Genomic DNA, 26,315 nt, shown 5'->3' with positions numbered 1-26,315 from the left:
AGACTCAAAACAAGGGACCATGATGACCGCTCTTCTTGATCTCTCAGTTAAGATTGATCAGTCTTTTATCATCTTTATTTAATTGATTCAAAATGTTATAAATAAAATGTAATAAAAAATAAGATGCTCTACTTGGACCAAAATAAAATAAAGGCTTTTTGCAAAATAAAATAAAATATTTTTAAATGCTATATATTAATGGGCTTTGACAACTTAAAATGCTTCAGTATAGGTGCAGTTGTCTTAAATTTGAATCACCGTAAACTTATTTATCTCAAATATTTGTCATTTCTTTATGAGAAAAATCATTCAGTCTCATGTAGGATCATCTTTTTCAAATATAATGTTTCATACTTGGTGGATGAATTCTGTAATGCAGCTATGTTTACCTTTAATATTTGTCAAGATATCCATATGAATATCATGGTCTGGCCAGGTTTCAGTCAACTGAACTCAGCAAGCTTTCTGCTTGCTTTTTTCAGTTTTTTTCAAAGCAAACCTATTTTACTCCTCCATCCACTTTCTAGCCAGTCTCAGAAAGAAGCACTTCAGACATGGAGTGGAAAGGTTAATCTTAAAGCCCAACCTGATTTGTTACCTCTTTTAGGAGAGAATCTAAGCCATTTCACTAGTGAAAAGTATTCTCTGCATCAGCAACTTGCTTCATTGTTTTCGGACCATAATTAAAAAACACCACTCATGTAACTATTGGCTCTCTGTGGGGATTCTGACTGCCTTTTTCCTCAATCCTTGTCAAGCAGAACAGCCCATATCAGACGGAAATGCCAGGGAAGAACTCGGCAGTCTTTGGAAGTTTTCGGGCCAGCCGCCAGTCACAGAAATCCAAATGCTTCTGCCCACTGAATCTTGGTGTGAAAATCACCACGGAAAGCAGAAGAAACTCTGAGTAGAAGAATGCTTTTACTCATACAGCACATGATCAGTCTGTGATAACCCATTGTGTCTAGCAGATCCCAAGATTTTTCACGCAGAGAAATTTTCCTGTGCCCACCCTTAGGTGCTGTAGCAGAAAAGACCATGCCACCTTCTCCCATAGAGTCTGAAGTATCGAAGGCTAGGTCACTGACTTACACACTAAGCAGAAGAAAGAACTACATGTTGAAGCTGAAAAGGGGAAAGAAAATACCGCACAAAGCATCGAGGCCAGCAGAGGCCTGTGAGGGTAGCTGTTTATTTCTAGGTAGGGAAGGGCTTCAGGCCCAAGGTTCAATGTGAAGAAGCCAAGAGGAGTTCAAAAGGCTGCATGCAGGCGATCAGCTTTCCTAACCCTGGATGCCCAGGACAACTCAAACACTGAAGAAGCAATAGGGGAAGCATATGTACAATTGTTCTTACAACTACTGTACTATCCAAGGAGAAGGCCTACGTGGCTGCAGATAAATTTAGTATAATGAGATAAAGAAAAACAATAAATATTTTCAATGCCCATCTATTTTCTCCCACCCCCATTAAGGTTATTCGTACATTTTGGGTATACAATACAATTACAGTCATCATTGGGATCTTGTACCTTTACGTGACGTAACTCATTTCTTATTTTTTGCCCATCCCCTGCCCTCCATTCTCCCCCTCTACCCTTCCATATTCACAAAGACTTTGTTTCCATTTTTTTCCTTTTCTCATATTTTTCCTTTTCCCTACATACATTTCCCTACCCCTCCCATTTCCCCTACTTTTTTGGTCCTTTTCTTCTATGTCATAATATTAATTATACAATTTGATCCTTACACTTTCAGTTTTCATAACAGAAAAAATATTTGACATATACACATGTGTACCCTATTAATTTCACTTAAGAGTATGACCCTATTTTCCTATAAATGACTCTAGTTTCTCATTCTTTATGGCTAAGTAGTACTCCATTTTATAAGAAAAACCATGTCTTCTTTATCTAGTCTCCAGTTGATAGGCAAATGGGCTGTTTCCAAGTTTTAGCTATTACAAACTGTGCTGCTATAAACATGGGTGTGAATATATCAGTGTGGCATAAATAATTCTAATTCTTTTGGGAAGATACCCAACCCAGAAGGGGAATAGCTGGATTAATTGGGACCTCTAATCCTAGTTCTTTAAGGTATCTCCATATTCATTTCCACAGTGGTTGCACCAGTCTGCAGTCCCACCGACAATGGAGAAGGGCTCCTTTCTCCCCACGACCCTGCCAGCATTTGTTATTGGTTGATTACTTGACAGTAGCCATTCTTTCTGGGGTGAGGTGGAATCTCAGTGTTGTTTTCATCTGCATCTATCGAATGACCAGTGATGTTGAACATTTTTCATAAATTTATTTACTGCCTTTATTTCTTTGCCTGAGAAATGTAATCATTTCAGATGCCCATTTTTGAATTGGGTTTTTATAAGTGGGGAGTCTGATTTGTTTTAGTTCTTTATATATTCTAGATAGTAGACCTTTGTGGAGCAGTTATTAAAAAAATATTTCCACATTTCAGATTGTCTCTTAGCTTTATTGGGGGTTTCTCTTGCAGTGCAGAAGCTTTTTTAAAAGATGACATCCCAGATGTTGATTCTTTGTACTAGTTCCTGTGCTACTAAAGTTTTTTCCCATGCCAATGTCTTCAAGAGTTCTACCTAATTTATCTTCCAGCATGTTTAGTGTTTCTGTTTAAATATTTAGATCTTTACTCCACTTGGATTTTACCTGTTGAAAGATAGGGAACTAGTTTTACTCTTTGGCAAGTTGAAAACCAGTTTTTTCAACACCATTTATTAAAGAGGTTATCTTTCTGCCAGTGAGGATAGTTGGCTTCTTTGACAAAGATAAGGTGGTTGAGTATGTCTGTTGTTTTTTCTATTCCATTTATCCTTTGATGTGTTTTTTTTCCAGTACCATGCTTTTTTATCCCAGTGGCTTTGTAGTATAGTTTCAAGTTGAGGATTGTGATACCACCTGCCATGTCTCTGTTGCCTAGAACGGCTTTTGCTATTCTAGGTCTCTTCTGGTTCCAAATGAGTTTTAGTTTAGTTCTGTGAAATATACTGTTGGGATTTCAATCTGGATTCCATTGAATCTGTATAGCATTTTTGGAAGTATGGCCATTTTTCACTGTGTTAGATCTTCCTACCCAGGAACAAGGGATGTCTTTCAATTTTCTTATATCCTCTTCAGTCTCTTTTTCAGAGTGTCATAGTTCTCAGTATAAAGGTCTTTTGCTTCCTCTGTCAGATTGCTTCCTAGATATTTCTTTTTTTTGGGGGGTGCTATTGTGAAAGGAATCATTTACCTAATTTCCCTCTCAGTAAGTCTGTTATTTGTGTACAAGAAGGCTACTGATTTTTGGTTGTTGATCATATACCTATTACACTACTGAATCTGAAGTCTTTTGGAAGATTTTTCCATGTCTTCTATATAGAATATTATATTGTCAGAAAATAATAACAGTTTAACTTCTTCCTTTCCTATCTGTATTGCTTTGATTTCTTTCTCTTGTCTAATCTCTGTGGATAATGTTTCCAAAACTATTTTGAACAGGAGTGGTGATAGTGGACATCCTTGTCTTGGTTGATTTTAGCATGAAGGTTTTCAGTTTTTGACCATTTATTATGATGTTGGCTATTGGTTTTTCATAGTCTTTACCAAGTTGTGATAAAGACCTTCTATTCCAATTTTCTGCAGGATTTTTATCATGAATGGTTGTTGAAATTTGTCAAATGCTTTTTCTGCATCTATTAATATGATCGTATAGTTTTTGTCCTTGATTCTGGTAATGTAGTATATTACATTTATTGATTTACATATGTTGAACCATCCTTACATCCCTGGGATAAATCTGGCTTGGTTAGGGTGTATGTCTTCTTGATGGCCTTCTGTATTGTTTGCCAGTATTTTATTGAGGATTTTTGCACCTATGTTCATTTACGAGATTGGCTTATAGTTCTCCTTTTTGGTTGGGTCTTTCCCTGATTTTGGAATCAAAGTAACACTTGCTTCCAGGAATGAATTTGGAAGTATTCCTTCCCTTTTGATTTAATTGAAAGGTTTAAAGAGTGGTGGCAGTAGTTCTTCTTTAAATGTCTTTTAGAATTCAGCAATGAAGCTATTGAGGCTTTTCTTTGTTGGTAAATTTTTAATTATGTTTTCAATTTCACTGATTGTAATTGGAGTGCTTAGAATTTTTATATCTTCTTCATTCAACTTTGGTTATGCATACGTATCTAGAAATCTGTCGATTTCCTCTGTATTTTCCATTTTATTAGAGTACAGGTTCTTGAAGTCAGTACTGATCCCCTGGATTTCTGCTAGATCTGTTGTGACTTCACCTTTTTCATTCATAATTGCATGATTTGAGCCTTTATTTTCCTCCTTTTGATAAGGTTGATTATGGGTTTATCAATTTTATTTATTCTTTCAGAAAAACAACTCTTTTATTTGTTGATTGTTTATATCATTCTCTTAGTCCCCTTTGCATTAATTTCTCCTCTGATCTCTATCATTTCCTCCCTTATATGAGCTTTGCATTTTTCTTGCTCTTCTTTTTCTAGGAGTTTAAGATTCATTAATAGGTTGTTTGAGCTCACTCTGTTTTCCAAGTGTTAGAATTCACTGCTATAAATTTCCCTCTTGGAATTGTTATCATTGTGTCCCATAAATTCCTATATGTCATGCTGGCATTAGAATTAAGTTATGAAAACTGTCTAATTTATTCTTTAATTCCCTCTGTGGCCAACTGGTTGTTCAGGAGAGTGTTACTCAATTTCCATGTATTTGTGAAGCTCTTGGGGTTTCTTATGCCGTTTATCTCCAGTTTAATTGCACTATGGTCTGATAATATACAAGGGATAACTTCAATTCCTTTACATTTACTTAAACATGTTCGATGAAGCAGCATGGTCAATTTTGGAGAATGACCCATGTGCAGCCAAAAAGAGGGTATATTATGATTTTATGAGGTGGAACACTCTGTAGATATCTATTAAGTCCATATTCAAAAATTTGGTTCAGTGCTAGTATTTTGTTGTTCATTTTTTCTCTAGATGATCTGTCTATTTGTGACAGTGGAATATTGAGGTCTACCATTACAATTGTATCAGTGTTTATTTGGTGTCTCATATCCCTTAATATTTGTTTTGTATAGGTGAGGGCATTAGTATTTGGTGCACATATATTTATGATTGTCATCTCTTCCTCTTGAATTGTTCCTTTTACAAGGATATAGTGACCTTCTTTGTCTCTCTTATTTAGTTTTGGTTTGAAATTTACTTTGTCTGAAAGTAAAATAGCTACCCCTGCATTTTTCCAGGTTCCTTTTGCATGGAGAAGTGTTTTCTATCCTTTTACTTTCAGTTTATGCATTTCTTTTTTAACTAAGTGTGTTTCTTGTATACAGAATATCGTTGGATTTTGCTTCTTAATCCATTCTGCCACTCTGTTTCTTTTGATTGGTGAATTAAGGCCATTAACACTGATGGTTATAACTAATATGTATTGACTTATCATTGTCATATTATTTTCTTTTCTGCCTCTTTTTTATTTTCCCCCCCTACCTTTAATTTTTTGCCTTGCCTGATTAAATATTTTGGATTTGTTTTGTTGGGCCTTATGGAATTGTGCCCTTCATTGTATTTTTCTAGGATATTCTTTAAAAATAATTTGGAGTGCTTATTTCGTATTCATGAAGTTTTGTTGTAAAAATATCTTATTTCCCCATCAATTTCAAAAGATAGTTCTGCACAAAATACCAGTCTTGCTTGGAGGTTGTTTTCTTTTAGGGCTTGAAACACCTCACTCCAGGCTCTCCTTGACTTGAGGGTCTGTGTTGAAAAATATGTTGTGATTCTAATTGTCTTCCTTTGTATGTGATTTGTTTCTTTTTTCTATCTACTTGTAGTAGTTTATACTTCTTTTGGGCTTCTGGGATCTTGACTATTATATGTCCAGGGTAGTTTTTTTGTTTGTTTGTTGTTTTTGTGAGTGTGTGTGGGGGGGTACTGGTGATCAAACTCGGGTCCTTGCACTTTCAAGGCAGGCTCTGGAACCACTGAGCTAAATCCCCAGCCCAAGGTATAGTATTTTTTTTTAATCATAACTAGTTGGAGTCCTATATGCCTCACTTATCTGTATATCAAATTATTTTGTTCTATTTGGAAAGTTTTCTATCATTAATTTTGTGAACAGTTTTTATGTCATTTGTACTTTCTCCTTTTTTTGTGGACTCCTCTCAGTCTTATATTATTATTCTTTGTGTCATTTAGGAGCTATTGGATTGATTTCTCATGGTCCCTTCCTATTTTTAAGAGCTCTTTCTTTTCATAGTCACTTACCATCATCCTCTATTCTATATTTGATATCCTGTCTTCAGATTGGCTCAGTATGCTGTGTATACTTTCAACAGAGTCTATAATCTCTTGGATATCAGTTTGAAACTTTCATGGATTTTTATTTCTTTCCTACATTGGAAGTTCATGGTTTCCATTTCTTTCCTATACTGAGTATTCATGACTTCCATCATGGTCCTGAACTCATCTATTTTTTTTTAAATCAGTTTCTGTTCTAGAGTCTCTTATCATGTCTTTTATTCTGTTCACCATCTCTGTAGTTATCTGGGAAATTAATTCTGTTTTGAATTTAATTCTATTTTTAATTCATCTGTTTTTGTACTTCCTGTGCTATCAGTTCAGGTGTCCAGGTGGTTTGTCATCAGACTTTTCCACCTCATTTCCCCAAGAATTTTCCTTTGGTAAGGTGGAAGACTGGGTTTGTTCCTTACTTAAATGTCTTCATCTATTTTGTATGGAAAGATCAGTCTTTCAACATCTCATAAAGAAATCAAATACATAAATTGATATTTTATTTTATCAGATAATCATAAAACTTCCAGATATATTAAATTATAGATGAATACCTTTATAGTAGCATTTGAATATACATCACATCAGTCTGTCCATTATGAAGTATTGATGAGATTATTTTCCTTAGGCAGGAAAAAATGACATGACACAACAAAACACATAGAAATCATGTTAAAATGTTTTATTTCAGGTAAAATATCTGCCTATGCAATACATACTCAGATGAGTAATTAGCTTTGGTTAATTCTATAACATCTGGCCATTAAATTTTACTAATCAGCCTTATTTGACACAGATTTTCAGACACAGCAATTATTTACTTGTATAAATTAAGTCATATAGTTTAATCATGAGACTCTTGACTGAAAGCAGAATATATTTAGTCTATGAGAATTATTTTCCTAAAGGAAAATGCTAGGGGATTCTCTTATGCAAACTAGAGTGAATTCTGAGGCCCATCCCCCCTGTGGTTTGATGTAGCCACCACTGAGGGTGTATAAAGGCCCTAGGACAACAGGAACATTCACAATGAAGTCAATACTTCTTTCAACCTTCCACTTTGACACCATATGCTACCATAGCAATTACTATGGAGAGTTAGGACATGGCTGTGGCTATGGAAGGCTGAGCTGCAGCTGTGTCTGTAGAGGCTCTGGATAAGCTATTGCTGCCCATTTTGCTGTGAGAGTTGCTGGTCCTAGGGGTTCTACTGAGAGTCTTGTACAGACATGCTGGGATTCCTGTCCTTCTTTTTCCGGACTCTACTTTCTGGGTTCTTTTCTTTTTTGCATAACAGCAGTCTATGTTAGACTAATTGATGTGAAAATAATAGTTTAAATTCTGCATTCATCATCTCAATTGCATGTAAGCATCTGGAATGTTTTTCTTTATAGAGGGATTTTTCTTGCTTTTTAATATAAAATGTTTATTACCCTGCATGTAATTTGTCCAACATTCCTCCTGTGAGAATAATTTCATTTCAATTTTCCATAAAATCTCCTGTATTGACCATATTTCTATCTTTTTATTATGTTTGCTACACTTGTTATGGATACATATGTATGAGAAGATGCGATTGTGACAAAAACATTACTTACATGGTATAAGATGTCAAAGGCCTAAGGACAAGCTATTTCTAAATAAAATAATTCTGATGAATCTATCATTGCCACAATCATCCTTACCTAGTGGTATTAAAGTACTAGCCTATATGCTAAATATTTCATGAATAAAATCCTACAACAGTATGCGTATTTCATATCACCATGTTCTGTTTTCAACAATCTTGGGCTCTACAGCTCTTTTCCTATACATTTGAGTATTTAGAACTGTACTTCTTTGTTTTTGTATTTGTATTTCTACTTCACCTCACTTTAAATAATTCCCTTGTTTTCTCCAAACATCTGTCATGTCCAATGTCAGCATACACAGTTGGTCTGAGCATCATTTTTACCTTTAAAGTTTTGAGTGTATGCCACTCTACTAACACAGGAGCACATTGGGAAAAAATTAGGTCAAGATTTCAAGGAAGAGTGGTTATAAGCTCTATATTCACAGATCTGCTTTTAAGAATATAAAAATGTTTATATTAAATAAACGTGTGATTTCAACATCAACCTAAGTTACATTTTGATCTTCTATTTTATGCCACTTTGACCTTCATTTTAATTATGAACCTTTCCCAAAAATAATTAAGGGTTTTGAACTTAGAAATGTGAATATATTGAATGTTGCAAATATTATTCTTTAAGAAAAATATATGTGGCCAAAAATGGAGTGAGAATTGCAAATTTAAATTAATTTTTAAAATAAGTTAAAAGATAAGAAGAGCATTTATGATTTGCCAAATGAGTTGGAAGCCACAGCTCGTTCCTCATCATATAAAGTATTTTAAACTATGTATCTCTCTGATATAGTGGAATTTTCACAAAAAGATTTGTGCAAATATCACAACCCATTTTATGAGAGAAATAAGACAATTACAAGAATGCAGTACTATTGATATAATTTACGTGATTCAGCACCTAGGACAGTTCCTCAGAAAATAAGTTTTGTTTTCACTTTAAAGAAGAAAGTGAAGACAAATTAATTAACGATTAAGGCTGCTCTACCTTTAAACATATTTTATACTTTTAAAATTGGAGCATGTGAGAAAGGATGACTACTAAAATGTTTATACATTTATCTCTACCCAGAAGCTCAATACTTAAATTCAAAGACTTGTCAACATCAGGTCAGGGAAAATGACAAATTCATTAAGGTTTGTACTCCACCACTGTATATTCCTGGGTCCATGGATATATAATAAAGAAATACAGTATAAAACTCTCTGATGTTGATGATGAAAGAATGGGATTGTGTATGTAAAATTCCCTAACAAAAATATAACAGTGGTGTTTCCTGTACACCATTGGAAAAACCCTTATCAATTCCTTAATATGTTCTTAGAGTGGTGCTTCAGTAGTTTTCATGAAAATACAATTTTAGCAATGAAATTAAATGTCATCCTTTTCATTTTTATCATCCATGGTTTAAAGTTGTAGCTTTGAAACTATGCAAAATATTTGTGTTTTAAATATACAAACAGAAGAAAATATTGATATAAAAAAAGAAGCATACATTGCTTAGACATACTGTTTTAGAATTTCAAGCTGTTTATTTTGTTAACAATTTTATGAATCTGAATACTTCAAAAAAATTTAGTGGCAAACCTTCTCTGATGAAAATGAAGAAAATGCTTCAGTAGCATGGAGAAAATGAAAAAGTTTGAGCTTAAACATATTATTACATCTTGGTGGATATCTGCAGATCAAATAAAATTATATCAACTATTTGTTATGTCAGCTTTTTACCATCAGCTGAGCAATTTATCACACTGTAAGTAGCTTCATTCAATTTTCCAGCCCCCACAGGTCAAAGTGAGGTGCATTCTTAGATGGGATGCTCCCTTGCATGTTGGGCACTTACATGCATGGGGCTTGGCTAGCCGTATGGTGACTGCTTCAGTTTCCTTTAATGTAATCACTTATTCTCCTGGAGATGAAGCCAGAATGACCCTCCTGACAGCTGTCGCTGGGTTCCAAGACAATCGGTAAAAAGTTGGAGACTTCTTGAGGTCCAATCCAGAAATCAATGCCTCCTTTGAGTGTTTAGGCCACACAATCCCAAATATAGATGTCCCAAAAGATAAAAATCCCTAAAACTGAAAATGTCAAATTATAAAAATCCCAACTATAAGATTCTGCCAAAAAGTACTTAAACTCATTTAAAGAAAATTTATTTACATTTTTTCCTTTTTTTACTGGGACCAAACTCAGGACCTTGTGAGGCAGGCAATGGCACCACTGAGCTAAATCCTGGCCCCTTTATTTACATCTTTAAAAAGATATTTACCTGAAAGACACATCAAAACATTGCAAATAATTTCACAGGGTAGTTTATTCAATAAAATGGGGAATAACAACAAACTAGGCACACTGCCAACAACTAGGTGTCCATAACTGTAGATGGACAATACTCATAAAGATAAAGACCAAAAAAGCAAGATATAAACACATAACTGTTGTTGGTAATTTGTAATACCTAGCTTTTTAATGTGATCATCTGAAATACTTTATTAAGTCTATTGAAAAATGGCTAAATTTGATATTAAAAATGAGTTAACAATATTACCATGTATGAAGTTATCTGAGAAAAGATCCTGAAACATTTTCTTTCACATATGTACACATTTTTTCACTTACAGAGGAACTTTCAATATTTTTACATACACACAATGTGTACATATAACTTATAATATGACAATAGGCTTTTATGATGTAGAATTTGCAAAACCTGCATAAAAATTAGAACTGTCTTAAAATTTAAAAAGCAATGTATACTTCCACATTAATAAAGTTTGTGAAGCTGGAATACACAGTGTGAAAATTATAAGAATAATACTAGTAACTCAATATAGTGGTAGAAATTTTTGAAAGAAAAAGAAAAAATTAAAAACAAACTTTGGCATATGAAAAACTTTGCACAGGGATAGATTATGTGAAATTATACAGAGATTGTCTAAGTACTGAGCAAAATTCACAATTGGGAACTACAGTAATTATATTTTGAATCCTCCATTGCAATGAACAAATAGATACTTCTTTCTTTTTTTCTGTCTCCCTTGTAGGGCATAGCTTCCTTCAGAGGATGTGCTAACATCCATTCTCTACATGTCACTGTGTTTTGAAATTCATCTGTGATTTGATATACATCATGAGGATGATTCCTTTTCAAAATTTCTATCTTCTGTGCTTATTTTCTATCTTTCTGGTGTTATTTTTGGTACATTCAAATCCATCCATTAAGTGCTGAGATACACACCATAAATTTGGCAAAAATCATACTATTGATTGAACAGCCATACTGTTGTGTATCTTAGTCTACCATGCACACAAATTATTTCAGAATCAGTGATTTCCCTGGCTTCTTCAAGTATATATAGCTGAAAGGCATTAAAAGCTCTTGTAATTTTTATCTGGTGGAAGAAATATTAATGTAGGCAAATTTTTTAGCTGAAGCTTTTGCCGTTGCTGGAGGAACATGGCTAGCTCCTTTTCCCAGAATTTGACCTCCTACTCCTCTTAAGTGTACTTCTCAAAAATGAGAATTGAAAAAAAAAATGAGAATTGAGTTTTTCAGCATTTCCATTTTGTTCTTTGGAAATTCAATAGTTTGGAATTAAATGTTTAAGAAGTATACTTTTGGTGGTACTAGACACGGGAGATTTTATTCTTTAATGATTCAATCTTCAAAGATTTCAACATTTGAGATATAGGATTCAGGGGAGTATCTTTTGGGGGTTATTTATGATCAGCATTCTTTTACAGTAGTTTATTGGCCGAAGCAAGTCTGAAGATTAGAATAGATTTTAGTTGTGGAAATGTATTCCAATTATAGTTAAGAGAAGAGGGAAAATCATATTATAGTACCCATAAATATAAGAAAGAATAAATAATTCACACCATTTTAGTAAGCAATCTAAATAATATTATAAATTCTTTCTATTGATTCTAGAATAGGTACAGGTACATTCAGAAAAGTTTCATTCATTAGAGATTAGGAAAAATAATCAACATTAAGAAATATCTTCTGATTAAGGATAGAGAGAAAACAAGAAAATAAACTAAGCAATTTTTACAAGAATCTACCCTGACAAGAAAATTACTGAGAACATCAAACTCGTTATTTAAAGTGTAACACAAAACAAAAGTTGCTCCCATTAATTAATACATTATTTATTTATGCACTTGTCTTTAGAAATGTGCTACTGCACTAACCAACAATGTTTCATCAGAAAAAAATGAATACACATTACATATATAGTGAGTGAAAATAGTACTCCCCAACCACTAGAAGTGCAAGAGAGCAGTAAGTAGTGAATATGCTCACTACTTTATATATTCTCTGCTAAACTTCAAAAATCACAAAATTATAGAAATTAAAGGGAAAATAATTTTAATTTGGTGGGTTTTCCCTCTTTATGAGATGAGTAATTCTTAGGAAAATATCAACAATATCGACATCCTTACAAATATCTGAAGTCAACTCCTTTTTTTTTTTTGTTGTTGTTGTTTTTTGTTTTTTGAAACAGGGTCTCACTATGTAGTTGACACTGACCTGGAACTCACTGTGTAGCCTAGGCTGGTCTTGAACTCACAGTGATCCTCCTACCTCAGCCTCCTGAGTGCTGGGATAATAGGCCTGCGCCACCACACCCAGCATGACTCCTTTTTTTGCCACAAGTATAACATGATTTTTGACATACTCTAACCTTCATATCTCTTGCAAACACTTATTACTGGTTGTAATTAAATATAAACAAAACCCCTCTGGCCAAGGTGCTCTGACTGATCAAGTTTCTGGTAAGGACAACATTAGAAAGAGTTGAACTAGTGCTGAGTCATCCAAACCTGATCCTACCAGTTTTAAATCAGTTGAATACTTTACAACATTTATTGTTCTCCACATAAATATCCCTTGCTTGCAGCCTAAGCTGGAGTCGTGTCATTGAAGAACACCTCAAATATTAAAGTTATTTAGTGAAGATATTTCATTCATCACACATTTCTCTAAAATACAGTCTAGAATTTACATGAACTCCTTCTGTCTTCATGAAGTGCTTCTGACTCCCCCAGGTGACTACCAAATAAGATCAAGACCCAAAACTTGACCGCATGACTACTTTGTTTTGAAAGTATGGAAAAACACCTTTCTTCAGAAGGTGTTAATTTTCAGGACTAAGGAGGCTCTGGTAGCCCAGGGGTTTTTAATTTGAATTTCCTTTGTGATTACTGAGTGAGTGAGAGTGTATACCTAAGTTACATCTTAATTGATGTAGAATATATACAGATATTCACAAAGCAACACGGTTACAAGTCACATGTTTATGATAAAGTATTATGAGAAAATGCTGCATTCTCTAGGATTTATTTTAATATATTCAACAAAACTAAAAAAATAAACTCCAAATGTTATATAGGAAGAAAGGGAATGGCACAATATTGACAGTTATTAAACAGTTCTTGGAATATGTTTATGTAGCTTCAATATTTAATGTACTTATATGTATGCATGGGAACTTACTTATTAAAGTAAATAACAAGCAAGAAATATTTACCTGTCTCGAAGGTCATTTTTCTCTTTGTAGAAGATCCCTACAAAACAGATGCATAAGTAATGATCTCAATTTAAATATCAACATTTAAAATTTAGTCAATGATTCAACTAGGCAAAAAGTTGTCAAATACTTCAAAATAAACAAAAGGTGTTAGCCATGCCTGTAATCCCAGCACTTGGGAGGCTAAGGCAGGAGGCTCACTGTGAGCTCAAGACCAGCCTGGGCTACACAGTGAGTTCAAGGTCAGTCTCAACTACATAGTGAGACCCTGTTTCAAAAAAACCAAAAAAAAAAAAAGTATGACTTTTATATGGAAATAAGGAAAACACTTTAAAAGCACATGATTTTATCATAGGAATGTAGACTCAGTTACAAAGATGTCTTGCTTACAAGAGTTTTATGTTGTTTTATGAAACAAAGATTCAGGAAGTACACCAATACAAATTAGTAGGAAATACTTTATGCAATCCGTAGATCTTTTTATGTGTCCCTCCTACCTCTGAACATGTATGAAAAAGACCAGTGTAGATGGTGTAGGAACATTCCCTGCTCTCACCACAATTTCCCACTTCTAACACCACATGCTACTATAGCAACTAATATGGAGGAGGTCTGGGATGCAGCTTTCCTGGCCTGGCTGTGGTTTCCTTGGCTATGGCTGGGGCTATGGTACTCTAGTCTATGGGTGTGGCTGTGGCAGTTCTGAATATGGCTTCTGCTGGTCCTCTTGCTGTAAGACAGACTGGTCTAATGGTTTTTACTGAGAAACTCAGAAAGCTCAAGTCACTGGTCGTCTTCATTTGGGCTCTCTGGACCTATCTTCAGGAATCCTCGTGTGGATACTTCCTCTATTCCAAAATGTCAAATTCATCCTGAAGTATCTAAAACAATTGAGATTTACAACTCTTCTTTGGTCCCTGAAATCATCTCAAACATTTCACAAATTTTTGGAAAACCTTTTTCTTTGATATTGTGCTACCATTAAAATTTTTTATTAACAACTTTTAAGTGAGAAAATGTAAATTTTTATTCTAATAAAATTTCATCTTATTGAAAATGTGGATTTATAGAATTTAAATTTACTTATCTTCCTCTCTCTCTCTCTCTCTCTCTCTCTCTCTCTCTTTGTGTGTGTGTGTGTGTGTGTGTGTGTGTCCATGTGTCTGGATGTGTTTTAGGTGACCTAATACATTTAATGGGGTGAAAGAAAATACAAAAGTAAGAACATTCTTTGGAGCACCCTGAGGCAACAGTGATGTTAGAAAAGCAAGTGTATCTTTTCAATTTATTCAAAATTTTGTCTTGTGATTGTTTAGTTGTCTCTACCTCCAATTATCATATCTTAGACCCTTGCTCTCTCTTTTCACATTTCTGCATGGATAGCTCATTTCCACATCTTCACCCTCAACAAACATATACTTCCCATGTGCCTCCCTGGCCTGCTGGCAAACCATTCTTGGGAGGACAAGAGAAACTCTGATCTGTGGTGTCCTCAGATTTTCCCAGTTTAGATATTATCTCCACTATTTCTGATTTAAGTCACTAAATGCAAAAAGATAGTAAAACAGACTCTGATCTGAAACATGTTGGCTCCAGCTCTCCATTCAGAGCCTGCTTAAATGTACAATGCTTGAATGTCTAATACAGATCACTATTCAGGTGAAGTGAGTAATTTACATCTCAATGAAATGGAAACTTCAACATCAGAAACTACTTCATTCCCTTTCCTTCATTCTTTCATTCACTGGATTCTTATTAGTAATTCTAGCATTTCCTGTGAAGATGCACAAATTCATTTTCCTACCCACTTCAGATTTCCTCCAGTGCCAATATCCTAGTTCAAAACAGTGGGAAATAGCATTCTCTCTGATGAAATCTGCTGGTTTCTCATTTTGAATGCATGGTTTCTTAAAAATTTTAATTGGTAAAAAACTTTAATATTTGGAATAAAATTTGAGTGTTTACCTATTTATATTTGAAATGCGAACAATACCAAAGACATTTTAAAAGGCCAATGCATGTGGCAAAACTGAAAGAAAAATTGGAAATGATTTTGGATCCTGGAATATATGCAACATCATGTAATGTGATGAACCATTTAAACACAATATGCACTACAGTATTCAACTGAAAATTTCTAAAATCTTCTATTAAGAATCATTTGATGTCTAAAAATGCTAATAAAAGATAATAATCTATCATCCTAAAATAGTACTTACTAGATTGTCATAAACAATAGATATTTATGGAACAAATTCAACTTAAGTATATTGAGAGCTCTTTTACCTCATCTGATGAGATAATCAGAAGTGATTGACACCAGCTATCCTTGTAAACTTTAAACAAAATGGAAAAAAAATGTATGTAATAGTTGATAAAATACATCAATTCAGGGGTATACTTGTGTATATGATCTTATGATGTTCTTCAACTATCATCTGTAGCAAAATTTCATTCAATCAAACACTTTGCTGTGCTTTTTGTTCATACAGTGTGGTACTTTTGACATCGAGCACCATAAGGGATAAGATAAGGCGACCTCCCCTACATATAAATGTTCACCTCAAAGACAGCCCTGGGGCATCTCATTGAAGTGAAGATGTGCCTTTCACAAAGCACTGGTTCTGTCAAATGACAATTGAAGATCCATGGGTTTCTGACTCATCAAACACTGTACAGAGCTCACTCTGCAGGGAAAAAAAAAAATCTAAGAGTGATGATAATTCCTGAGAATCAATTATAGGAGTAATTTCTATACCTGCAAATCCAAACTCACTCTGATTTGCAATCTGAGAATTAATTGGCCGTGTATATATGTAGGGAACAGGAACGTGCTCAAAGGGAACAGCCACTCTCAACAACTAGGCCATGCACACGGAGAGGTCCAACTGGAGATTTTATTCAGGGGAGCGGAGCAGAGAAAGAGCAGAGAGAGAGCAGAGAGAAAGCAGAGAGAGACAGCAGAGAGAGAGCAGAGAGGGAGAGAGATAAGGGAGTGCTGGCCTATTTAAGGGCTTGGAGCTAAAGACTGTCCCATTAGGGTGGGGTAGGCCATCCTTAACCTATCGCAAGCCATGTTGCCTTTTAAAGTTCGCACCTTGCAGAAGCCCTAACTTTCAATTCTATGTACTGACGTGGTCTTGGGGAAAAGGAAACTTAAGACAAGGGTTTAGGGGTAGAAGAACCCGGAAGTCCAGCCCAAAATGGAGGTGTCACAAAATACTTTAACATGATCAATTCCCTAACACATGCATATATTTTGAGATTCACAAGTTTGAAATTTCACTTTTTGTCTTCTTATCAGCAAATTTGTTATGTCTACAATATTAGGATTTCTAGAAATTATTTAGACTAGTCCAAACTCGTGCATATTTCTATTTTGCTAAATGTCTTTACTATTTTGCATAGGATTTATTTTTAATTTAGGAAACTATTATTTTAATATTTGCTACCTCAAATATCTAACACAGAGTGCATTCACTTTATCTGTAGATTCTGCTCATGTTTTTATTTCATTTGTATGATGTTACAAAACCCCTCATCCTACAGCAAACATTTTGGAAGTATCTATTCGTCATCTCAGCTTTGGATGTCTGCAATTAAAATAATTGAATTTAATGCAGCTTCCAGGAATAATTTAACATTTTCAAATGGCTTTGCAACTTTGCCATAATTTATAGCACATAATTCTGTGAATGAGAAAACAGGTCTGAATTGAGTAACCTAATCTCAATAATAGCAATATAATTCATTAATGTAAAAGTCGTTAGCATAGAGGTGGCCCTCAGTGAATATCACCTAAATGAGGGAATGTCATTTTCTTAAATGATGGTACACAGAAAACTGTCTAACCTTAATGAATTCCGTTAGTTCAAATGGGAGCATGAGAGAGGAATTGGAGCCTTGCAGTTCTATACACACACTGATCAGCTGAGTCTCACCATCTAAATGATGATAAATTGTATAGGCCACTGCCTTAGGGAATCTGCAGGAGTGATAGGAAATCCAGGCTTGGGCAACCTTTTTTTTCTAACCATTCTTAAATATGATAGGTATCTAATAGATAATAATCAATTCTTTTGGACAGTACACCAAATTAATGAGATTGGGTTGAACAAATTACCTTTAAATAAAGTAAATTTTATTTACTTTTGAACACAAGATAAAAAACATGTTGATACATTATTTAAAAAAAATGCAATGAATCACCTGTTTGTTGACTGCTAATATCTTGAGTGATTATTCTGAATTACAAGTACAGCACCATGTATATGTTATGAAACCAACAAGAGAATATTTAAGACTCTGCCCTGTAAATTGTCAACATTCAATCTGAGAAAGCCAATTCTCTTTTCTTGGTGGACTTTCAATTTCTGACCACACGAGCCATAATGGAAACCTCTGTGATGCCCAATCTTCAATTATGGGCTGCTTATTTGTAGGACAATATTCTGGTCCATGTGGTTCTATTAAAGTTCTGCCTAAGCAGCTTGACCTACAGGGCAAACCTACTTGTTTCCTAACTAACCTCACATCAGTACTCATATCAAAAATAACAAGTTCATCTCTGAATATTATGAAGAAAATGATGCAGATTCAATATTTCTAATATCAATCTAAATGGGATAACTTATAATTTATACAAAAGCTTTACACCTTATTATTTCTCTTTATGTACATTGTTTCATATGAAAAAATAGATAATTTTGATAAGCTATGCTCTCTTTTAAATTTGCACTTCATCATATTTATATTAATGTCTTCCATTCTTTTCCTTCTGATTTTTTATGTATATGTATATGTCAGAGAGAAGAACAGAGATATATAGTGCGAAACACAGAGATAGAGACAAAGAGAAAAAAATACTGAATAACAGTGTCTTTGGAAAGCTCCTGAAGTTTTGGTATACTTAAAATTTTAACAATCTGAACATCTATTTTTTAAATCTAAGGTCATTACTAACCTGGAACCATGTGATTCAGAAGCCATAGTTACACTTGATCAGGTTGTCTCATATTCTAAATTTTAAAATGATGTTCTTGTCATCCAAAAGTCCTTTTTTTCTACCATTATTAAACAAATCCTACCTCATCAATTTACTGGTGCTATAAATGTTGGCTGAGTTTCTTAGCAAAAGAGAAGAGAAGAAACCTACTCTCTACCCGCCATCCAGATGGCAGGTACAATATAGATAAAATCTTGGCAGTCAGCTGCTTGTTTTCTCATGTTTGAAGTTAAAATATTTCAGTAAAATCTACTATTGATGAGCTGCTAGAGTTTAGATCTTAAATGTCTCTCAAAAGACTTTGTATTAAAGGTGTGATGCCAAGGGTACTGTTAGGGGAGATTCTGGAAAACTTGAGAGCTGGAGGCTACAGGGAGGTCCTTCACCCAAAGTGGAACATTTCCAGAATAGATTCTGGCACACTACTGCCTTCCTTTTACTCTGTTGTTTCCTAACTACGAGAGGCACAGTTTTGCTCCACCACCTGTTCTCATTTTGTCTCCAAGGACCAAGGGCAGTAGACCATGGACTGCACCCTCCAAAGAAGTAAACAAAAATAACCTTTTACCATTTGTAAGTTGATTATGTGAAGAATTTCAGTGTAGTGATAGAAAATTTTACTAACACACTGGCCCAGAATAACTCTCTCTAGTGGCTGGAGTCACTGCCTTAGTCTTTTAGCATGATTTCTCAGATCCTGTGATTCTTCATTTTCCTTTGAAGTCCCCAAAGTGGATTTTTCCTATTTATTATACTTTTGTCTTAAAATCTCAATGATATCCAGAAATAACAATGAGACAATGGAACTTTAAAGGATATGATATGAATCAGACAAAAATTGCCTTTGTTAAGTAGATTTCCAAGAAATATAACATCTTGGATATCTGATTTCTGAGAAATTATAATATCTTACCAAAAAATTGTTTAGTCATCCTATTTGAAAGCTTAATTCTCTTTTTCCCAAAACTAGAGATTGAAGTAGGACTTGCTACACGTTAGCCAAGTCCTCTATTATTGAAGGACATTCTCATCCCTAAATTAATGCCGATAGCGAGATTCTAACAGAGAAACATCCCTGCCAAACATTACTTGGGCAACAAAAATCTGTCTTAATTATTGGAATAAATATCCAAAATGTTTAGTACTAGATAAAAAGTTTTACCCAATGAATAAAAATGATTTATTTTCTTATTTAAAAAGAAAGGAAACTTTAACTTTTCTTTTAAAAAAGCAGGACATTTCTCTAATGTCCCTTCACCAATTCCTATGTTTCATGCTATGGACGAAAGAATCCATTACAGAAGAAAAAGGAACAGTAATCAGTGTTTGCGACCGTTAACCCAGATCTGTCTCTCAACTGGATTTAGCGTGCGCCTGGGAGTGTTTGGGTGAATCCTGCTCCTGGGTGTGTTTGTGTGGTCATGGAGGTGTGACACTGAGTACTATACCCTGCACAGTTCCTCGGGTGCTGTTTCCATGCTCTGCTTCCTTGCTATCATGACCTGAGAAGCTTTGCTCCTTCGTGTTCTTCCCCTTGATGTTTCTGCCTTGGAGCCAGCTGATAGTAGATTAAAAACGTGAATCAGCTAAAGCTTTCCTCCTTCAAATGGTAGGTGTTGGGTGTTGTATCTAGCACTGAGAAAGGTGACTAATATAGAAGACTAATGCTGAAAAGGAGGTGGAGAATGTGACGACACGTGACTATAGACTATAGGAGCCTTTGGAACTGGTTTGTGGGAGGTTTTTGATCAGGTTTGGAGATGTGAGCTGGAGAAGCTCTAACGTGTGATAAGCAGAGCCTAAAGGGTGTTTTGTGCTAACAGGAAAGTGGGCAGTAAAAGCAGGGCTCAGGAGGCTTCATTTGGGTAGAAGAACTCTATTGGTAATTGGACTAAAGGCCATGTATGTTATTCTCTGGCAGAAAATTTATGTGCATTTTGGACGTATCCTGAGACTTTAAAGGAGACTGAGCTTTAAAGTGGCAAGTTAATCAATCTGGTGGAGGAAATTTCCTAAACAGTCCAATGTCCTTTGGATGCTTGCCCTAAAAAGACCTCCTAGCAGGGCTGGAGATTCCTTGCAAGAGCACGGACCCAAGCTCAATCCCCAGTACTGGAAAAAAAAAAAGTCCTCCTAGGTAAGTGGTTCCCCAGATTCCTTTCTCTGTGCTTAGCCACCTAGGTATTCAGATGCCCATGAAGCCTTTAACCAAAGAAGCGCAGCTAAAATTGAGCTAGAAGTGGGCCTTGACTTCAGCCATCTGATGCTGCTTTGACTTGTATACAGAATGTAAGAGTCGTGGAGTCAGGAAGGCTTCCATGCAGATTTCAAAGGAAGGGCTGGAAGAGCAAACAAGGATAGCCTCCGGGGGCAGTAAATGAATCTGTGGGAAGGAAGCCAAATCTACAGTGACCACCCCGCAAAAATCAGAGAAGCCAGAAATTTGGAATGCTTGTGGAGGAAAACTGCAGACCCGAAGTAGAGCCAGCCCACCACAGAGGCCACAGAGTGTACAATAGTAAAGCCGTAGGAGTGGGGCTCCCTGGGCCATTTGGAACTTCCATTTTACCACCGTGCATCCCAGATGATGTTTGTGGAGCTCTAGGACTTAATGATTGTCCTCTTGGGTTTCAGCATTGTTTTGGTCCAATGCTTTCATATTCCTCTATTCTTCCCTTTCATAGTGGCCATTTTTGCTTTGTTCCATGTAACTTGTTTTTTTTTTGTTTTTCATAGTGGTTCATGACTAAGAGTTTGCCTTCAGTTTCTGGAGTAATTTGTTCTTTTCAAAAGTACTGTAAATGTTAAGACTTTGAGGAAGGGATTATTATGTTTCTAGGTGTATGGGGGTAGTTGTATTATGTTAGGAGGAATTATGAATTTTTGTTATCTTTATTTGGAGATGAAGTATGGTTTAAGGAGATACGTTTAGGTGTGAAGTTAACATGCATATTATATATCTAATTTCATAAATTGAATCATGCCATGTAATCAACTCATATGTATTTAACTTACTAAATATAGAATGAGCTACAGCCTTAAAAATAGAACAACAATCTCACTTCAAGGCCTCCTTTATAGAATCCTCACATAGGAGCAAAATTATTTCCAGTTGTGAGGGCCTTGATTTCTCGGTAACGTACATAGTTATGACCTGGTCTGAAGCTCATAGTGAGATCATATGAATGATGTGACACCCTCCACCAAGAGGTATGAAAGGATCTAGGCAGAAGTGACATCCAGACACAAGACACCTACTGTCTGATCCTCAGCTGAAAAGTACACTCCTGACACCATGAGCTACTAGGACAACTACTACAGTGACCTGAGCTATGGCTATGGTGGCCTAGGCTGTGGCTATGGCTGTGGCTATGTCTATGGTGGCTACTGGGGCTATGGTTGTGGCTGTTGCCACCCCCCGTGCTGTAGAAGATACTGGTCCCATGGCTTCTACTGAGGAATTTCCAGTCTCTTAGCCTAATGGCTCTAACCTGCTATTTACCAGGTATTTTCAATTTTCATCACACATGACAATTTTAATATATCTCCCAAAATAACAACTATTACTTCTCAGAAAAATAAATGAAATTCAGCATGTCACTGTGATTCATTATCATTATTTGGACTGTGTGCTATTTTGTAGAAAAGTTACTGATTTAATTTTATAATCCTGTGAAACTGTGATCAAATTTGACTTTAAACTTTTATGTAAAACTTTAAACTTTTATATAATTAAATTTTATTTTATTGTAAACATATCTTTGCTATGTTTCTACTAGATAGTTTCTATCAATCAGACACATATTTGCATATTTTAGGGGATTAGTCACAAGTTTGTGGTTATTTATGGGGCAGGGCAGAATGTGCATATGAAATGTCTCTTTTGGTCATTAGAGATCTAAAACATTAATTCTTTTCAACAGACCATACAAACCTTGCCTACATTTTTATATTATTCTCTTCATCTAAATATTAGAAAAAGTTATCTTCTACCTTAATTTTCTTTTCAAATCAGATGACTTAAAATTTTAAGTAATTGTATGCTTTGTGTCACTTGTGACACCTGTGGTTGGATTATAACTTCTGCTGGAGGTCTTCCTCTGTGAAATATTTCTCAATTTTCAAAAAATACTCTGACTACAGAATGACTATAAATATTTTCATATTGAAAATGTCAGCACTACTAATGACATTCAGACTTACATGGCAGCCAAACACTTCAAAATATTCCAGTTCATTCTACTTAGAATATATATATAGATATATAGAGATATTATGCATAGAAAGTAAATGTCTCAAAAGTGTGAGATAGCTGCACAGCATCAAACTAATATTATATCATTTGTTTTACCTCAAAGTGTGGTCTTTATCAATGTGTTTGCCTATGCATCCTAATTTTCCCCAGAATAAAAATGTGCCTACCTGTCGATTAGTGTGACTGACAGCATTATGTTCAATGAAATGCTGACTGAAAAATCATAAGTAATAAAGGAAACAATGCTTTGAAATTGTTTAAATTGTCCAAAAGTAAGTTGAAACTGGGCATTTCTTGATTCTAAGATCCAGGCAAGAGGCCACCAAGGAGAGGGTCATGGGATTTTTAGCTGTCTTTGGTTTGGTTTGGTTATTTTTTTCTTGGGATGGCAACACACATTTGGAGACACAGGTGTGCACAATCCTTATAAGAGCATGCTGGGAGCATACTGGGCCTAAGAAGAGTCAGGTTTCCCCCTGATATATTTTATAAATTCTGACATAACTAGGTTTAGCTGCCTGACTGACCGAGAAGATAATTTGAAAATTTGACAAACTTTTTTTCCACATCAAGATAAGAAAGCTATCACTAGAATTCACTGCCAGTTAAGAAAAAATATCCTCACTTAAAAAAGAAAATATAGCATTCCCCTTAGGTGACTCTCAACAGACAAAAACAGACCATTACTTAAATGTCAGGAGCCTCATTTTATGTTATTCCTCATTGGATTAGAATAATCAGAGCTATTGTAATAGTTTAGGAATAACGAAGCTAAATAGTTAAATAAAATATATTTCTGGATCCTCCACAATTATAATATACTGAGAAAAAAATCAAGAGCTGGACGGAGAAGAAAAGGGGAAGGAACCAGGATGAAAAAAATAATTCAGATATGCTTTGCACACATATCAACTTCATATGGGAAATGTAAATATTATGTACTGCTAATATGTACTAATAAAAAATGGAGATCTGGAACCCTATGGAAGCATCCAAAAAACAACAGATAATAAAAGTTAATCAAAATATGACTTATAAATTGGACTTTGCAAATGAGAAAATTTTGATTTAATATAAAGAAACTTATAAAATGTCTACTAAAATTGGAGAAATATATCAAAATAAAAACTTAAAATTTAGTTCTTAAAAACAGAAAATCAGTAATGTATGTAAGAATTAAATACATTTATTTTATGAAAAGTTCCAGTTATTAAAGATAAACAGAGTTTTACACATTTTTTGAGAGACAGAAAATAGTACCATAATGTAAAATAAAGAAAGTAGAATATGAAAGAGTTGTAAAGGAGCTGTCATAATTCACCAGAAGGAGAAGCATACATGTAATTGGAGTTCAGTAGGGAGGGAGAGATTCATGACTATAATAATAGCCAACTTTTCTGTCCTAACCTAATTAGGGAAGAAGAAAGAGAAAGACATATTGAAACAAGCCATACCAAATCAGTGAAACTGGAAAAGTCAGAAAACACAGAAGTTTAGGGAGCAGTGGAACTGCTTATTTGAAGACTAAGTTTTTGGATTAAAGTTGGGTGGAATGTGGTAAATACTGGCCTTGGTTTTTTTAATCCACTATTAAGAATAAAATGATGTCTTACGGAGATGGTTCTAACCTATCTGGGGCAGTGTTTTTCTGTTCCACGACTGAGTCATCCCCTCCTGAATCCATGAAATTCTACACTAATTACTATGGTGTCTTGGAGTGTCACCGGGGTGTGGGTGGACACAGGTGATACTGTCCTTTTCTGGAAGATTCTGACCCTGTGGATTCTATGGAAAGACTCCAAGAGCAGCCATGATTATTGGCCTCTTCCTCGTCTTTGTTGCCTCTGACTGGGTTCCCTAGGTTCTTCACTCAGTCTCTCATCATAAAGGGTCCAACTCAATCTAAGCTGACAGGACACATGGGGAGACAGCTGCAGAAGGTGAAATGTGTAATACCACATTGTGCATGAAATATGTTGTGACATTTTAATTTTTTTCTTGTTATGTTTAATTTTAATTCCATATAGTTTGTAATTCAACAGCATTTATGGACAAAAAATGTAAATTTAATATTAAGATCAAGATAATTCATGGTCAGTATTTATTTTTTTTTAATTCATCTTTCTTTATTCCCATTTTGTTGGAATAATTATGACTTGAAGACACTGCCTTACTTGCCTCCCCACATCTTCCCAAGTAACAATAAATAAATCTGTGCTTTCCAATAAACTACAGGAACTGCACTATCAACGTCTTCCTCCTACTAAACCTAGTTTACATAAACCAAAATAATAACTAATAATAATCTTAATTATTAATAATTTATACAGAAGGAATCCCTTCTTCCATGATACCATTTTGGTGTGTTTTTCTGGGTTTATTCCTGACACTGCATATTTTAATAAAACCATTTATTGCTTTGCTTCTGTATGATCCTATTTTTATTTACTTCAATTTTTTTTAACCCACTGAGGCTACATTATGAACTATCAGAAACAATTCTATTGGATGATATTTCAGTGAAATTCATCTTTTTTATTAAGAGATTGATTCATTTTCTGACATTATTAATATTTCTGTTTTTCACAGAAAATTAAAATACAGGCCATACAGAGATTTCTTTGTTCTCAGAAACAGACACATTTTTCCAGAAAGCATTTTGGCTGTTTTGAGTAAGTATTCATTTTTTGAAAATATATTCAATAATTACGAGACACCAGTTTCCCAGATATACAAAGTCATGTCTTGTAGTTTCAATTACATAGTAATGTCAACACTTAGGAATGGCATAAATATGGAAAACAATTATTTGAAGAAACAAACAAAACATAAGTACAGAAAAAAACAAAGATAAAAAATAAAGGGGTGTGTTTAAATTCTCAAATATTGATAATTACTTTAAATATAAATGTTTTAAATACATTGTATTTAAAAAAACAAAGCCCGCATGGCAATGTACAGCTGTAATCTAGGCATCTTAAGAGGCTGAGGCAGGAAGGTCATAAGTTGAAGCCAAGCCTGGGCAAATTAGCAACTTAGGGAGACTATGCTTCAAAATAAAAATAAAAAACCATTGAAGTTTTCCATCACTTTATGTTGCCGTGCCTCTTTCAGATAAAAGTAGGTTTAATGAATACAATTACCCTGAATACATGCTAAAATGTCAGCATTGCTTTATCAGCATGTATACATTAAATGCATTAAAGGATGCTCTTTGCACACTCTATCCCAAACTAGACTTCACTCAATGAAGTTTCTCCCTGTATTCCTCATATTCTCAGCAAATGTGACTGTGTCCTTCCATCTGACAATGAGCTGAATATTAAAGGACACATGACATGCTACAGTTGATCTTAAAAATAATCATAAGGTGAGTCTTCTCTAATGAATGGTTTAGACTTTCCAAGAGTACAAGCTTCTATTGATCTGCACAAAGCACCTCCTTTTCAATGAAAAGTTGAGGAAGCTAAAAATAGTCTCCCACCACTTGTTGATGTTGAAGAATATCCAAGCAAATCCATGGGCAGCCATAGAGAAGATGAAGCCCTAGAGAAAGAGATTGTCTTGTG

The 26,315-nt window shown here is 34.7% G+C and overlaps 1 pseudogene; it reads left to right on the top strand.

The window, feature by feature from the left end:
- Nucleotides 1-782: 782 nt before the first annotated feature.
- On the top strand, nucleotides 783-21,948 carry LOC117287479 (annotated as a pseudogene).
- The last annotated feature ends 4,367 nt before the right edge of the window (nucleotides 21,949-26,315 follow it).

This window comes from Fukomys damarensis, unplaced genomic scaffold, assembly GCF_012274545.1.
Source record: "Fukomys damarensis isolate Sample0158 unplaced genomic scaffold, DMR_v1.0_HiC HiC_scaffold_24, whole genome shotgun sequence".
Taxonomy (NCBI): Eukaryota; Metazoa; Chordata; class Mammalia; order Rodentia; family Bathyergidae; genus Fukomys; species Fukomys damarensis.
The sequence above is the reverse complement of the archived record's forward strand: the minus strand, read 5'-3'. Positions and strand labels throughout refer to the sequence as shown.